The sequence below is a fragment of the Ranitomeya variabilis genome, chromosome 5, assembly GCF_051348905.1.
Source record: "Ranitomeya variabilis isolate aRanVar5 chromosome 5, aRanVar5.hap1, whole genome shotgun sequence".
In the NCBI taxonomy this organism is placed as follows: domain Eukaryota; kingdom Metazoa; phylum Chordata; class Amphibia; order Anura; family Dendrobatidae; genus Ranitomeya; species Ranitomeya variabilis.
In genome coordinates this window covers 105,250,514-105,268,343 of record NC_135236.1, presented here as the reverse complement: position 1 = coordinate 105,268,343, position 17,830 = coordinate 105,250,514, and the positions used below count along the sequence as shown (strand labels likewise).

General features: G+C 43.4%; 1 long non-coding RNA gene across 1 annotated transcript in view; it reads right to left on the bottom strand.

Moving 5' to 3' along the window:
• LOC143775221 (uncharacterized) overlaps positions 1-17,830 on the bottom strand; it is a 119,271-nt gene that overhangs the window by 14,620 nt on the left and 86,821 nt on the right. The gene's annotated exons all lie outside the window — the stretch shown is intronic.

Below are 17,830 nucleotides of genomic sequence, written 5' to 3'. Positions count from 1 at the left end.
TTTTCAAAGTGTTTTATGCCTGATTTCTGTAAACATTTTTCTGAATTGGGATCATTGCGCTCATCAGAGGTCCTGCAACTCCTGGAATTTTTAAGGTTTATGCCACACATCTTTCCATTTAAAAAGTCCTATAATCCCATTGACCATAACTTTTACCTATTTTGTTCCTTCTCTGTGCTTCCCTCAGCACCCCCTCTAATCAGTGCTATTGTGGGCTGGCTACTAGATAGCATCACATAACCCACTTCTGTGTGTTCTGCCCAACTCTCAAAAACTCCAAAACCCCCTGCACATGACATTTATTTTTAAAGTTTTTCTTGTGGTTGTTACTTTTTATTTGCACCAAATTTATCAAAAGGGTCACATGATGTTTTGATAACTGGTGGTGAATCTTTTAGAGAGAACCCTTCTGTCTGTGGCTGATTTCCTGCTTATTACAACGCTTCCCTATTGGAATGAGGATTGTGAAAGTTTAAAAAATCCATAAAAAAAAGTTTTTACATAATATACATAGGTAACAATGCCCAAGTTATCACACACTTTGAAAAAGTGATGAGAACGCTGTAACGTAACAGAAAGGTTTGGCGGTTTAACACCAAAAAACTATCACAACTTTTGATAGATATACAGCCATGGCTGAAAGTTTTGGCAGCCTTGAAATTGTTCCAGAAAATGAAGTATTTCCCCAAGAAAATTATTGCAGTTGCACATGTTTTGTTATACACGTGCTTATTTACTTTGTGTGTATTGGAACAAAACAGAGCAAAAAAAGGCAAATTGGACATAATTTCACACAAAACCCCAAAAATGGGCCAGACAAAATTGTTGACATCCTTTGGAATAAATAACTGCAATCAATCGCTTGCTATAACCATCAACAAACTTCTTACACCCTTCAACTGGAATTTTGGACCCCTCCTCATTTGAAAACTGCTCCAGGTCTCTGATATTTGAAGGCGACTTCTCCCAATAGCAAGTTTAAGATTTCTCCACAGGTGTTCAATGAGATTTCGATCCAGACTCATTGCTGGCCACTTCAGAACTCTCCAGTACTTTGTTTTCATCAATTTCTGGGTGCTTCTTGAAGTGTTTGGGGTCATTGTCCTGCTGGAAAACCCATGACCTAGGATGCAAACTCAGCTTTCTGACACAGGGCACTACATTGTGACCCAAAATACTTTGGTAATCTTCAGATTTCATGATGCCTTGTACACAGTCATGCCGGCGCCTAGCAGCTGACTTAGAACTGGTGCGGACCAGGGGAATCCGACTGTTTAATTAAAACAGCATCGCGAAGGCCTGAGACGGGTGTTGATGCAATGTGATTTCTGCCCAGTGCTCTGAATGTCAAAGTGAAGAAATTCAATGAAGCGCGGGTAAACGGCGGGAGTAACTATGACTCTCTTAAGGAAGCCAATTGCCTCGTCCTCTAATTAGTGACGCGCATGAATGGATGAACAAGATTCCCACTGTCCCTACCTACTATCTTGTACACAGTCAAGGCACCCAGTGCCAGAGGCAGCAAAAAAAAACACACTGCCACACTGAGTCAACTTCTCCCTTTTTATCTGGTTTCAGGGGTGATTTTCATATTGCTCACACCTGTTACTTGCTACGAGTGAGTTTGAATGAGCTTCACGTGCTTGAAACAAAGTTGTTTACCCACAATTTTGGACAGGTGGCAACAATTTTATCCGGCTTATTTTGGGGGTTTTGTGTGAAATTATCCAATTTTGCTTTTTTTTTCTTCTCTTTTTGTGTTGTTCCAATACACACAAAGGAAATAAATAAGTGTATAACAAAACATGTAATTGCAATAATTTTCTGGGGGAAACACTTTTTCGAGCATGACTATATGTACATATACACTTTTATGTCTTTCACTTTCCCTTGCCCCACATTACCACCTTCTGGTAGTTATATAGTCTGGAGTTAGTCTGCCCTCTTTATGACACCCAGAATACAGTCTCCAGTATGTTGGCCAGTTGGTCTCTTACCCTCTGAACGCTAATAAAAATCATAGAACCAGTTGTACAGGCCGCTGAACAGAGGATTAAGCTGAGACTAGGTTCCCTCAGTTACCCAGTTTCCCTTCCCTCGCAACATGATGTGATGCTGATGGGCTGTCCGAGCATCGATGGGCCCACAAAGTGCAATATAGAAGTATTACACATCTGCAAGGAGTTTGTATGTTCTCCCCGTGTTTGCGTGGGTTTCCTCCAGGTACTCCGGTTTCCTCCCACACTCCAAAGACATTTAGATTATGAGCCCCATTGGGGACAGCGATGATGATGTGTGTAAAGTGCTGTGGAATATGTTAGCGCTATTTAAAAATAAAGATTTATTATTATTACAGCGTATTGCACTTGTGATATAATAACTTGTTCCAGTATTAAAGTGGGATAAAATAATTGCTGTATTTTGGTCACTTCCATAAAGTGGAACAGGGTGTGATCAAAAACTTCTATGTTCCCAAAAACCCAGGCCCGAACATGGCTCCAACAAATGAAAATGTAATAATAAAAAAAAAAGTATATGCTAACACACAACTTTTTAGTTCGGAAAATTAATAAAGAAAAATTAAATGTGCCAGATTTTTAATAATGTTTATCGTACGTTAAATAATGTTATTAAAAAATACAATTCTTCCTGTCTGCAGAAAAAAAAAGACAACCAAAAAATATGGCTGCAGCAGGAAGGGGGTTAAGATTTATTGATGAGATTATCAGTCCCTCTCAATGGATTGACATAAAGGTCCCATTAGGGCATGGACCATACACTCGGGGGGATATGGGCACGGGGGTTTCTATACTCCCAAGTAGTACTGTGTGGTCCGCACGTGTTCTGGTGTTACATTCCGGCTGATGGACCGTCAGTATGGCCCGCCGGGCTCTGCGGCCATCACTAGTGATCCGTGTTCTACATTGACCTGTATATATTCTACAATATGTTCATGTTTATATTGAGAACAAAATGGCGTAAGGTCTGTGCGGCATTATGGGAAGTGCCAAAGGTTGCCTATCCCCTTATGACACGCTGCAACAAGTAATGGTCGTGTCTCGCACCTATATACCGAGCTGTAGCAGTTTTATGGCCTCAGATTGTTCAAGGTTGGAGATAAGGTTGAGCATGTGATGCAGACTATTACCGCAGCAAGGGCGTGTAAAGGGAAGGTCACCGAGGTGCTGAGCATAGGAACAGTGATGAAGCCCAGTGGCCAGAGATGCGCTCCTCCAGGCATCTCATGGCAGCTATTTGGCAGGACGTAGAATTTGCCACCTTGGGTGCATTTAGATGCTGTAAAAGGGTCACCCTGGGGTCCTTTATTACAGGCTACGGCCTCCCGCACCCTTGGTGGGTGTGATGTACTGAATCACTCTAAATTGTCCATGTACAGTGCAAGATTACCGTGGCCGATTGATTCTACGCCGTGCGCTCATTTCCCCATATTCTTACAGTGTAGACCGGCGGCCAAACAAGCAGTATGCTGGGTGAATAACCCTTTGTGCTGCATCGTCCTGTCGAGAACCGACATCCTAAACCCCAAAAGATGGCTGTGTCAGGGAATATGCACTTGATGTCTATATCAGGCGGAATCCACCAGAAATCTGCCTGAAAGAGTACAAGGAAGAAACGCTGTAAAGTGAACACAATGCCCGGCAATGTGAAAGCGTCGCCGAGTGCCCAGGGCTTGTTACTCCATTTAACCTCTTCAGGATCCAGCTAAAAGAAGTGACGTGTTAATTCCGCTGAAATTCTAGGAAAAAAAGGCAAAAACCATGACAAAACCAGCCGTGGCTATGTGCACAAGTTTTCAAGACTTTTTTTTTTTTTGCACAGAAACTGATCAGAATTTCCAAGTTTTTGATTAGGATTTGGAATTTTCTTTGTTTCCACTTCAAAAACATCTTCTGAAGCAGCTTAGTCTAGGAAAACCTCGTTTGTTCCACTGGCGGTTTTAAGATGTTGTGTGCACATACCCTAAGTAGACAGTTTTCTAGCTGCAGCAAGCACTTATAATGTATTGGCGTTTCTGGCAGTTTAACAGTTAATAATGTGTGATCTGTGAGGGATCCACTTATACTAAGTTGGTTTATCAGTGAGCTCTACAGCGGTTGCAGTACCTGTGTTCACCTGCAGAAGTCAGTATTGGTCCAGGGTCTCTTGCTGTGTCACGTTACTTGGTGGATTCCATCTCTTATATACAAATTTATGGGTGCAAGTGAAACATTGGACTGCACTCGGATGTCATCTGAGTGCAGTCCGATGTACGTGCCCAGAGACATTGGAGAAGATGGAGAAATGATGTTCTCCGTCTCCTCGCACCTGTGCTGCCATTCTATCATGCGAGAGATTAGGATCACACTCATGTGAGCCTTGGATAGGACTCTGGCAGAGTTTGATCCGAGTGTCATTAGCATAATCGGCCTGATCGGCAGTGTGAGCGAGCCCTTAAAGCAGCTATTCAGGCTCCTGATCGGACATCAGACTCTGCGGCACAATGACTGGCCATACAGTCCCGGAGCAACTTGTGTATACCGTGGCCATGTTATAGAGTTGGGCTGGCAAGAGTTATTAGTCTGCAGATCAATGGCGGCTCCAGCTCATCTGCAATCTAATGTGTATGGTGTATGTGTGTCCGGCTTAGGCCTTATGCAGCTGACAATATTATGGCATTATAATATGGCACCATGGTCTGTGGTCCACCCCTGCAGAACCACTCCTTTATAGGGGCGGTCTTGCTAATTACCTATCATTTCTACTTGTTGTTTGTTCCATTTGCACAACAGCAGGAGAACTTGATAATAATCTTTATTAATAATCTTTATTTTTCTATAGCGCTAACATATTCCACAGCGCTTTACAGTTTGCACACATTATCATCGCTGTCCCCGATGGGGCTCACAACCTATATTCCCTATCAGTATGTCTGTGGGGTGTGGGAGGAAACCGGGGAACCCGGAGGAAACCCACGCAAACATGGGGAGAACATACAAACTCCTTGCAGATGTTGTCCTAGGTGGGATTTGAACCCAGGACTCCAGCGCTGCAGTGCTAACCACTGAGCCACCATGCTGCCCATTGATTCACAATCAGAGTTGCTTCATAACCGGACAGGTTGATTTCACAGAAGTGTGATTGACTTGGAGTTACATTGTGTAGTTTAAGGGTATGTTTCCACGTTCAGTTTTGCTTCAGTCTTTGGTCAGGATTTTATGCAGGTAAAATCCTGACCAAAACTGCATCTGAGGTCACTGGCAGGTCACCTGCGGTGTGCCTGCGTGTTTTGCTCATAGTAGCAACATGCTGCGTTTAGAAAAAACGCACCACGCATGCGTTTTCGCGGCAAAAACGCATGCGTTTTTTAACGCATAGTGGAGTCTGGATTTCATGAAATCCCCTCCACTATGCTGTAACATCTGGACGCTGCGTTTTTGACGCTGCGGAAAAACGCAGCGTCAAAAACGCAGCGTTTCCTGAACGTGGAAACATACCCGAAGTGTTTCCTTTATTTTTTTGAGCAGTGTCTATGTACAGTTGGCCTTCAGCCTTCTGCTTATAGTCCGAGAACTCCTTCTACTATTCTAGAATTATCCCATATGAAACAGGACACATTTCGTAAATAGCTCACATATATTTTAATATATACTTGTATTAATGGGAATCTGTCAGTAAAATCATTCCCCCCCAAACTGTATATATATTGGCATGCAGGTGGGGAACGCATCAGCAGATGGACAATATACAGGTGTCCATGAAATTAACATTGAAAATCTGCATGCCCATGTATGTGGTTGGGGAGGTTAATCTGACAGATTCTCTTTAGGGTGACATATGGGAGCTCTAATAGCTTCTGGAGGCTTAAAGGAGTTTCCGCTATCTGGATTACCCCTTTTCAGATAAAGCAGTCCCCCTTCTAAAATAAAAATAACCTTCACTCCCCTCCAGTGCCGGCGCCGTTCCTGCGCTGTCAGTGCCAGGACTCGTGCGACCTTATGTCACATGAGCACTGCAGCCAATCAGCAGCCACTATAGGGCTGCTGCTCTTAGTCCATGAGCCAAGAACCAAATTTGACGATATCGGTACCAAGCGGAGTGACTAATTCTCTTTGGTATTTTTAGGTAGATGCATGTCTGTAGTTTATTTTTTGATATGATAGCCCTTACATATACGTAGCTTATTAACCCCTTCAGCCCTAGGCCTATTTGTACCCAAGTGCCTAAGCCAATCTGACCTGTGCCACTTCATGGGCTAATAACTTTGGAACGCTTTCACCTATCCAAGCCATTCTGAGATTGTTTTCTCGTGACATATTGTACTTCACGTCAGTGCTAAATGGGAGTCAATATATTTTACCTTTCTATATAAAAAAATGCTAAATATTCGGAAATTTTGGAAAAATCGGCAATTTTTTAACTTTGAAATTCTCTGCTTTTTACAAAAATACTGATACCCCCCATAATAGTTATTAATTTACACTCCCCACATGTTTACTTCATATTGGCATCATTTTGAAAATGAAACCTTATTGTTTTACGACGTAATAGGGCTTATAGTTTTATGCGCAATTTTTCACATTTACAGCAAAACCCACTTTTCAAAGGACCAAGTCACTTCTGAAGTCACTTTAAGGGGCTTACATAACAGAAACCACCCATAAATTACCCCATTTTGCAAACTACACCCCTCAAGCTGTTCAAAACTCATTTTTAAAAACTGTTAACCCTTTAGGTGTTCCACAGGAATTTTAGCATGAGCCAAGAACCAAATATGACGATATCGGTACCACCCGGAGTGACTAGATGTAGTATTTGTAACAAAATTTAATCCAAGTTATGTAAATACACACTGAACATGTCATGTGCATATATATATATATATATATATATATATATATATATATATATATATATATATATATATATATATATATATATATGTTACTCCATAATATCTTCAACATCGGACTCTGAATCTGACTGTTGTTCTACTGGCTCGTCTTCAGTACCCTTGTTCTGGCATGTCTGTAATCTGCACATGTCTGTGCACTTCAGGCCATTGCTGAGGCAAGTACACTGAGGAAGTTCACATGACCGCACACACTTGCAGGACAGTAGCTGTATAATAGCTTCTGGTGCTGGTGCCCCTTGCATCCACTTGACAACAAGCTTTCCGTCGTTATCTATCATCCAACCGCAGTCTGTTGGGTTTGCAACCCATGGCTGGCTCTGCAGACTTCTCCTCCAGATCGCAGCCTGGTAGTTTGCACGCAGTGCATGCATGAAAAGGCAGTCCTGGCAAGGAGGGAGTTGACTTGACTCTACCACTCCACGTCTGGCACAGAACAGCTGATAACGGAGCCTGTTTACCTCAGTTGTTTGGGTAGTTGGCAGGTACATGTGGCAGGTGATTTCCTGTAACTTCTCAAAAAGTTCGGTAGACACTTCCCATGAACGACCAACTTCCTGAAAGGCATCCTGGTATGTCTTGTTCATCTTCAACTGCTTGAGTGTCGTCATCTTCCCACGGCCAGCGAATGCACTGACGGTGTCACAGCCTGTAAATGCATGCATACCAATCAATGAATCACATACGCTGCCTCCCAATGTTCGGCTCAGAGTGGTGATATCCAGGAATCTTGTCCGGTTCTGTGTACCGCATTTCTGGAACAGGTGGGATGGGATTTTGTGGCACATGCCCAGACACAGGACCATGACATCAGTATCCTCCGAAGTGATGATGACCGACTTGTAACCAGATTCTGCTGCATGAAGAGCATGGAGAAGGAGGCGTGTGTCTGCTTCTTCTTGATTTGACTTAAGGTCAGCAGCCTCTTCCCACTGTTCTTTGGTGATCTTAAAGCAGAGCTGCTCACATGTGACATACAGCTCCTTCTCCTCAAGCTTCTCCCTGTGGTGTTTCGCCTTCCATTCTTCTACCAGAAACTTTATGAGACTTGCCTTGTTGGAGGAACTACTTAGAAGCTTTTTCCACTGCTGGATGTTGTGCCCATGTTGAATGTTCTTGAAATGGATCCCTGTGCCTTCATATCTGTTGACTCTTTCTGTATCTTTGATGGATGTCTCCTTGTAGACGTCAAAGACAATATCAATGCGCTTGCTCTTAGCACCCTCATGGATAGCGCGACTCATTGCTGTGCCTGCTAGCTGGCCAAATGTTGCATTGTTTCCCTTCAGTTTCTGAACCAGGCTCATCCCATCAATGATGGTTGCAGAGGGCTCGGGGATCACTTCTGCAGGACGAGCATTCCTCTCCAACTCCCTTGCGAGGGCAGCCTTGTTGGTCTTGCGGATAGACCCATCACCATTGGCAAGTGCCCATGGCAATGGACCCAGGGGATGAGTCAAGACATCACTCATTTGTAGCTTTCTGTTCTCAGCTACAAGTATCATCTGGCCAAATAGGTTTCTGTCAGCCTTCAAAATTACCTCCTTGCCAAGACCTTGTCTGCGTGTCTTCATTTGGATGTTAGAGAACGTTTTAAGTTTGTTCTTCGTCATCTTGTCATGAAACAATGTAGTTGGCTTATCGGTACCCAAACGCTCATCCTTGAATGTTTGATATGCATCCTCTCCTATACTGTATGCCCCTTGAAGGTCTTTGGCTACATCTGGTGGTGCTACAGTCGCTGTTGACAAACTGATAAGTTCACCATTATGCTCTTTGTTGAAGGGGTTCACCCAACCTGTCTCCAGCAGTTGAACGAAAGATTGGACATCGGCTTCATCTCTTCTAATCCTAGACACCTGTAGGTCTGAATGGCTGAAGTCAGTATATTGTTGGCCTACCAGGGCCCTCAGCTGCCTCAAGTACATACTGCGGTACTCTGATGTCAGGTAGAACCTGGAAACAGCTCCAACTTTGAGGCTGAAGCCTTTTGTGCCCCCTGGTGTCTGGGTGTCTTTGTTGATTGTCTCTTCAATGGTCTGGTCCACAGGAATTCGTCCAAAAGGATTCTTGCTACCGATCTGGACCGAAAAGCCACCTTGCATGAAGTATTCATGGACCTCTGGGTGTTCTATGGGCAGCCGAGACATTGTGGCATAGTAATAGGTTAGGTATCGGGCATAGTTGACCTTGTCATAGGCAAAACACCATGGTATCATCTGTCGGATTGCTCCTAGGTGAAGCATCCAGTTGCCTTCTCTTGAAGCTCGAACCAGGGCCAGCATGGTCTCGACCATGTCCAAGTATGACATCCAGAATGCTGAGAGTTGTTCATTTCTGAGGGTCTCAAGATAAACTTGAAAGAGCTTCAGGGTAAGTGTGCAAGATTCATTATCCAAGAGCTTTTCGAAGGATCCCTGCGACACACTGATGCGAAAGTTTGTGATGTTCTTCAGTGTTTCATCCAGATGGTGAAGGTCCCTTGCATGGTTTTCTTCTAGCCATGGAAGGAAGTTTTTCCATGCAAGCCTCATAAGTGCTTCATAGACCAGCTTGTGTAGTCTCACTGCTCTGTTGTACCTCCGGCCGTCCATCACTCCAGACACTGATCCTTCAGCGATTACACCGGATTCAACACACAGATCTCTAAGGCCTGCATCCTGAAATAGGTGTCAGCCTCTACAGAGGGAGATAGGAGCTCTGCAGAGAAGACCGGAGAGTCCTGTTCAGCACAGAACGTGTATGTGTCAGTGTGTGTGCGTGTGTTGGGGCACCTCAGGGTGTCTTCAAATGTGACATAGCCCCCTAGATTTCTTCCAGTAAAATTTGCACTCCAAAAGTCATTTGGCGCTCCTTCCCTTCCGAGGCCTGCCGTTCCCCAATACTGCAGTGTACGACAACATATCGGGTGTTGTTGTGTTCGGGAGAGATTGGTGAACAAATAGTGGGGTGCATTTTTTGCTGGTACACCTCTTAAAAATAAAAAAATGAGCCTAAAATGACACCTTCATGTAAAAAATGCACTTTTTCCATTTTCTCAACCAAGTGTTTCCAACTACTGTGAAACACTGGTTGGGTCAAAGTGGTCACTATACCCCCTAAAAGATTCCTTGGGGGTGTAGTTTCCAAAATAGGGTCACTTTTTGGGGTTTCCACTGTGGGGGTACCTCAGGCAGCCTTCAAATGTGACATGGCCCCCTAGATTTCTTCCAGTGAATCCGCCACCCAAAAACCACATAGCGCTCCTTCCGTGTTGAGCTGTGCTGTGTGCCCATACTTTAGTTTACGAGTACATGTGGGGTGTTTCTATAAACTGCAGAATTAGGGTAACCAAGTTTGGGTTTGCCGTTAACCCTTGCTAGGTTGCAGGTAAAATTGGATTACAATGTAATATCTGGAAAAAAAATGAAATTTTGAAATTTCGCCTTCATTCTGCTAAAATTCCTGTGGAACACCTAAAGGGTTAACAGTTTTTAAAAATGAGTTTTGAACAGCTTGAGGGGTGTAGTTTGCAAAATGGGGTAATTTATGGGTGGTTTCTGTTATGTAAGCCCCTTAAAGTGACTTCAGAAGTGACTTGGTCCTTTGAAAAGTGGGTTTTGCTGTAAATGTGAAAAATTGCGCATAAAACTATAAGCCCTATTACGTCGTAAAACAATAAGGTTTCATTTTCAAAATGATGCCAATATGAAGTAAACATGTGGGGAGTGTAAATTAATAACTATTATGGGGGGTATCAGTATTTTTGTAAAAAGCAGAGAATTTCAAAGTTAAAAAATTGCCGATTTTTCCAAAATTTCCGAATATTTAGCATTTTTTTATATAGAAAGGTAAAATATATTGACTCCCATTTAGCACTGACGTGAAGTACAATATGTCACGAGAAAACAATCTCAGAATGGCTTGGATAGGTGAAAGCGTTCCAAAGTTATTAGCCCATGAAGTGGCACAGGTCAGATTGGCTTAGGCACTTGGGTACAAATAGGCCTAGGGCTGAAGGGGTTAATAAGCTACGTATATGTAAGGGCTATCATATCAAAAAATAAACTACAGACATGCATCTACCTAAAAATACCAAAGAAAATTAGTCACTCCGGGTGGTACCGATATCTGGCCCGGCTCATGGACTATCTCACTAATTCTGTTTCTCTGAGGAGTAGACAGGAGAAGTGAGAGCGTAGCTGCCGTATAGTGGCTGCTGATTGGCTGCAGTGATCACGTGACGTAACAGTGTAACATGTGACCCAGGAGAGCAGGCACTGGAGGTGAGCAGAATTATCAGGAAAACTACTTAGGCTGGTTTCACATTTGCGTTTTTTGCCGCTGCGTTTTTGCGCAAAAAAAGCATGCATTTTTTTTCCTATGTTTAACATTAAAAATGCATGCGGTTTTTTTGCATGCGTTTTGCCGCGTGTGACGACGCATGCGTCGTTTCTATGCTTGCGTTTTTTTTGCGGAAATGCAACATGTAGTAATTTCTAGAGGCGTTTTTTTGGCGGCAAAAAACGTATTGCTGTCTATGTAAACGCATGCGTTTTTAAGCACATGCGTTTGCTTGCGTTAAAAACGCATGCGTTTTTATAGAAAAAAACAAGAATACACCCTGATAAGCCACCCCCCACCATCAAGGTGATAAAGGGATCCTAACCCTAACCCTAGGGATCCAAACCCTAACCCTAACCCTAGGGATCCAAACCCTAACCCTAACCCTACCCCTAACAATATGACAGTGAATACTCTACGAGTTTATATTTTTAGGACTCTATAGCAATACCGTATATCTTGGGGTGTCCACATTTAACAAAGCTTTTTATTAGAAGAATGTCCTGGTCACCAGGTCAACATAATAGCCAATCCCTATGGATCCCTAGGGTTAGGGGTAGGGTTAGGGTTAGGGTTTGGATCCCTAGGGTTAGGGGTAGGGTTAGGGTTTGGATCCCTAGGGTTAGGGTTAGGGTTTGGATCCCTAGGGTTAGGGTTAGGGTTTGGATCCCTTTATCACCTTGATGGTGGGGGGTGGCTTATCAGTGACCTGGTGACCAGGACATTCTTTTTATAAAAAGCTACCCCTAGCCCTAACCCTAGGTATCCAAACCCTAACCCTACCCCTAACCCTAACCCTAGGGATCCTAACCCTAACCCTAGCTATTTCTATTTATAGTGGGTTTTCTAATTGATTTTGATGATTGGCAGCTGTCACACACTTCTCAGCATGCGTTTAAAAAACGCAAACGCATGAAAAAACGCATGTAAACGCGTCAAAACGCCGCGTTTTTTTTACCGCATGCAAAAACGCATGCATCTAAAAAACGCAGCGTTTGCACGCGTTTACATGTATTTTTTCACCGCATGCGGTTGTTTTTAAACGCTGCGTTTTTAAACGCAAATGTGAAACTAGCCTTAAAGAATAGATTTATAAAGTTACTTAGCTTGTCATGTGGAAAAATCTGTCCAGTTGTGTTTAAAGCTAGATGATACAGGAAAGATATATATCTTTGTACCATGTTAGCCAATAGATAGAAAAATAGTTAGAATTGAGAGTCCTCAGTGATTGATACCATTTAATGGCTAACTGAAAAGATGGTAACAAATTGCAAGCTTTCGAGACTACTCAGGTCTCTTCATCAGGCATAGACTAATACAATATCTGAAGAATCACATTTACACTCAACACAGCACAGAAATAATGCCATAGATAAGACAAGTGATGTGAAGCAGAACTACCATTATAAACAGTTATGTCCATAAATATTGGAACAGTTCATAGATAAGGAGTGTGAATGTTTTATTGTCCTCTGATTGGGGTCTGGTTCTGTGTTGTGATGCCCCCACAAGGTCTGAGGAGCAAATTCCTTAATTGATGTAAAAAGACATAAATCCATGCAACACATTCATTCCCGCACTGAGTGTCAAAGGTCATCATGAGTTTATACTCATGATGGACGGGGGTACATGGGGAGTGCAGGATGTATGTGATAGAGGGGTGCAGGCTGTGTGGGCTATGTGGGTGCAGTCTGACAGAGGACTGTGAAATACAGGGGTGAAGGGTGTGAGAGGGATTCGGGGGGGTTCAGGGTGCCTGAGGTACAGGGGTGCAGGGTGTGTGAGACAGAGGGGATCACTGTACTAAACTTGAAAATAGATAATTACATGGTCCTTGTGCTGTCCATGTTACATGGACAACACAAAGACTAAAAATACAGCCATCTAAATGGCGCCATATACAGATGAAACCAGAAGTTTCCATACACTATATAAGAAGACACATCTGCATGTTTTTCTCAGTATCTGACATGAAATCAGAATAAACCTTTCCCAATTTAGGTTAATTAGGATTACCATAATTATTAATATTTGCCAAATGCCAGAATAATGAGAGAGAGAATGTTTTGAGGCATTTTTATTACTTGCTACAAAGTCAAAAGTTTACCTACATTAAGGTACCATTCTGGACTGCCCATATGATGATGTCATGTGTTTGGAAGCTTCTGATAGATGAACGACCGTGTGCAGCCTAGATAGGATCACCAAGGTCTTCTCCACCATTATCTTGATAGTATCAGGCCATCTGGTGCTGATCTTCCTCTTCGCTTTGTCCGTCTATTCTTCTGACCATGATGTCCTTCTCCACTGATTGCTCTCTTCATATGATGTGTCCAAAGTAGACAAGTTGTAGCTTGGTGATCTTTGCTTCAAGTGACATGTCTGGCCTAATTTGTTCCAAAGTAGATTGGTTTGTCCTTCTTGCCATTCATGGTATTGTGTGTGTAAATTAATTCACGTCTGTGGGTGGAACACTGCTGCCATCGCTATTAGGACCCTCGTTCCTCCAATACATGGGGATATGCAAGTTGTAACCCTTATAAGGCTGGGGTCACACATGCGAGTTTTACGGACGTAAGAGCGCAGAAACTACGTCCGTAAAACTCGCATAACATACGGCACAATGCTTCTCAATGGGGCTGCTCCTATTAGCCGTATATTACGGTTCAGTATTATACGGCTTTCTACGGCCGTACAAAATCGCAGCATGCTGCGTTTGTCAGCGTACTGCGCAAATAATACGCCAATGAAAGTCTATGGGGGCGCGAAAAATACGGATTCCACACGGACCTGCAGTGTGACTTGCGAGAAATACGCAGCGCTGTTAGTGAAAAGTCGGTAATTCAATTGCCGGCTTTTCATTTCTCCTGCACAAACCCGACAGGATATGAGACATGGTTTTCATACAGTAAACCATCTCATATCCCCTTTTTTGTTGCATATTCCACACTACTAATGTTAGTAGTGTGTATGTGCAAAATTTCAGCGCTGTAGCTGCTGAAATAAAGGGTTAAATGGCGGAAAAAATTGGCGTGGGCTCCCGCACAATTTTCTCCGCCAGAGTGGTAAAGCCAGTGACTGAGGGCAGATATTAATAGCCAGGAGAGGGTCCATGGTTATTGGCCCCCCCGTGGCTAAAAACATCTGCCCCCAGCCACCCCAGAAAAGGCACATCTGGAAGATGCGCCAATTCTGGCACTTGGCCACTCTCTTCCCACTCCCTGTAGCGGTGGGCTATGGGGTAATGAAGGGTTAATGCCACCTTGCTATTGTAAGGTGACATTAAGCCAGATTAATAATGGAGAGGCGTCAATTATGTCACCTATCCATTATTAATCCAATTGTAGGAAAGGGTTAAAAAACACACACACACGATTACAAAGTAGTTTAATGAAATAAACACAGCGGTTGTTGTAATAATTTATTGTTCTCCCATTCCATTTCCAGGACCTCGCTTGGCAACATAATAAACGCACAAGATACATACCTTCTGCTGTCAGATCTCGTCCCACGAAGTAATCCATCTGAAGGGGTTAACTAATATTACAGGCAGGAGCCCTGCAAATGCAGCTGTGCTCCGTGCTTGTAATCCCCAGCGAATGAATGAAATGTAGGTCATTGACCTACATTTCCTTCAGTCGCGGTGATGCGCCCCCTGCTGGATGTTCTCATGAACTGCAGCCTGGGAACTTTTTCCCACGCTCCAGGTCATATGAGGACATCCACCAGGGGGCGCATCACCGCGACTGAAGGAAATGTAGGTCAATGACCTACATTTCATTCATTCCCCGGGGATTACAAGCACGGAGCACAGCTGCATTTGCAGGGCTCCTGCCTGTAATATTAGTTAACCCCTTCAGATGGATTACTTCGTGGGACGAGATCTGACAGCAGAAGGTATGTATCTTGTGCGTTTATTATGTTGCCAAGCGAGGTCCTGGAAATGGAATGGGAGAACAATAAATTATTACAACAACCGCTGTGTTTATTTCATTAAACTACTTTGTAATCGTGTGTGTGTGTTTTTTAACCCTTTCCTACAATTGGATTAATAATGGATAGGTGTCATAATTGACGCCTCTCCATTATTAATCTGGCTTAATGTCACCTTACAATAGCAAGGTGGCATTAACCCTTCATTACCCCATATCCCACCGCTACAGGGAGTGGGAAGAGAGTGGCCAAGTGCCAGAATTGGCGCATCTTCCAGATGTGCCTTTTCTGGGGTGGCTGGGGGCAGATGTTTTTAGCCACGGGGGGGCCAATAACCATGGACCCTCTCCTGGCTATTAATATCTGCCCTCAGTCACTGGCTTTACCACTCTGGCGGAGAAAATTGCGCGGGAGCCCACGCCAATTTTTTCCGCCATTTAACCCTTTATTTCAGCAGCTACAGCGCTGAAATTTTGCACATACACACTACTAACATTAGTAATGTGGAATATGCAAAAAAAAAGGGGATATGGGATGGTTTACTGTATGTAAACCATGTCTCATATCCTGTCGGGTTTGTGCAGGAGAAATGAAAAGCCGGCAATTGAATTAGCGGCTGTTCACAGATATCGCGCTGAATGAAATCTAAATACAGAATATATATATATGTGTCTCAATGACATATATATATATATATATATACTGTATATATGTTTTCCCTAACATTTGAGCACATAAATCCATTAGATGTCGGTTTTGCAAGCCTGCGCGAAAATCTCGCAGTACGGATGCCATACGGATTACATACGGAGGATGCCATGCGCAAAATACGCTGAAACACCCTGACTACGGATCAATATTTTGGGGACATTTCTCCGTATTACGGCCGTAGTACGGACGTATAATACGTGGCGTATTTTCTTACGCCATGTGTGACCCCAGCCTAAATCAAACATTACTCGCTCTCGGCAATCTCCCACAGCTCTTATTCCTAATCCAGTCCCTACTGATCTCTTCTTCTTAATCCTTTCCTTGCCGCACTGAAAAAGGCAGGAAATGCCTGCTCAGCCAATCACTGACTGAGGAGGGTCCATGTTGTGGCCAGTGATTGGCTGAGCCTGTACTTCCTGTCCTTTTTAGGTCTGTTCAGATGGGACCCAGAAGTAGAGAAAAGTAGAGATCTAATAAGCATCAGAATGGGGCCTGGGAATGGATGACAAGTGAGGATTACTACTCTTTCATATATTTCTGTAAGCCAGCCTGAGCCCTTCAAAAAAGTAAATATGTATATTAAATTGAAACCCCCTTTTAATTTGGTCATTAACATCTGAATGACCTCACAGTTTCTCATCTTGATAGGCGTTGTAGTGGCCAGCAGTGGTAACATAGACCCCAAATGGTGTAAAAATATCCCACAAATCTATTTGTCTTTACTGTAGTTTTGGCATTGTATCCAAGAACCAGGTAGCTCAGGATGAACAGTCCAATTAACAGTGAAATGGTGGGGTCATCCAAACCTTACAAATGCTAATTCATTGTTGTTTGGGAGCAGTTTGCTCTCCGAGAGGGATCGCTCCCCTGGAAAGTGTAATTGCTACTGTGTTCGGAAAATAAACGAGTCTATAGCAGGAGAGTGCACCTGGCTGAGGCTGAGGCCTTATCAGTCCCGTACCATGACGGGAGCCTCATTGACCGCACATACAAGTTTATTAAGATAAATAAAGCTGCTGTTACCTCTGTCCATGTAAGACTACTGCTGTTATAGTCCCTCGAGTTGAATCACTGGACTTGTGCAGCAAATATACTTGGTGTCATCTGGAGGTGTATATAATATATATTTTTTTTTATTACATCTGTATCGAGACTCCAGATATAAGGGCCCATTCACACTGAGTTTGGCATTGCATTTATGTCCCCATTCAGGGCGTCCGTCTAAGTCCCTGAAAAATGGGATTCAGATGTGCCCTTGACGTAGCCATTAATTTGAACAAATCAAACAACCCAAAGTACAAATCTTCGGGCCCCATTTGCTCTAATTTTCGGATATGTTTTGGCACAATCCTGAATTTCAGGGATTCAGTTGTAAGCCTTGCGTAAAGACATGACTGCACCGCTGAATGTAGTGTGAATGGGTGTTTCCATCCTCCATCACCTCAGGGTACTGTTATAATGGCATATTGCCACTGGGCTGCTGCAGTTATGTCCACCACAGGATCTCCTGCTCATCCTCCCTAGTGTTCATACTCTGGGGCACTGGTGTAATGAATATCTGAGAAGAGCTCTAGAGAAGCAAGAACATTAGACAACCAAGAGGTAGTGGCCTGAAGGCAGGTGTAGGGTTCCACAGCACAGGGCTTCCAGGACTTATCTCCTGTGTGTGGGTATTGGGGTTGTGGGGACTTCACGTATCCAGTAACCATACTAGACCCCCATTTCTAACCTAATCAAGGCTTCCTTTGGCCTTATTGGTTCTAAGAGACACTAGTCCCAGCAGTCCCATTCATGTCCCGAATTCCCCAAAATGAATAACTCATGGGGTGTAATAATGCACATGGACCATGATGCTTCATACTTGACCTTGGTCTGCTGCTGTGAGGAAGACTCTGCACACGCCTGGTCCCATCTCCATAATTCTCCCATTAATGGCCGGTCATAATAGAGGAA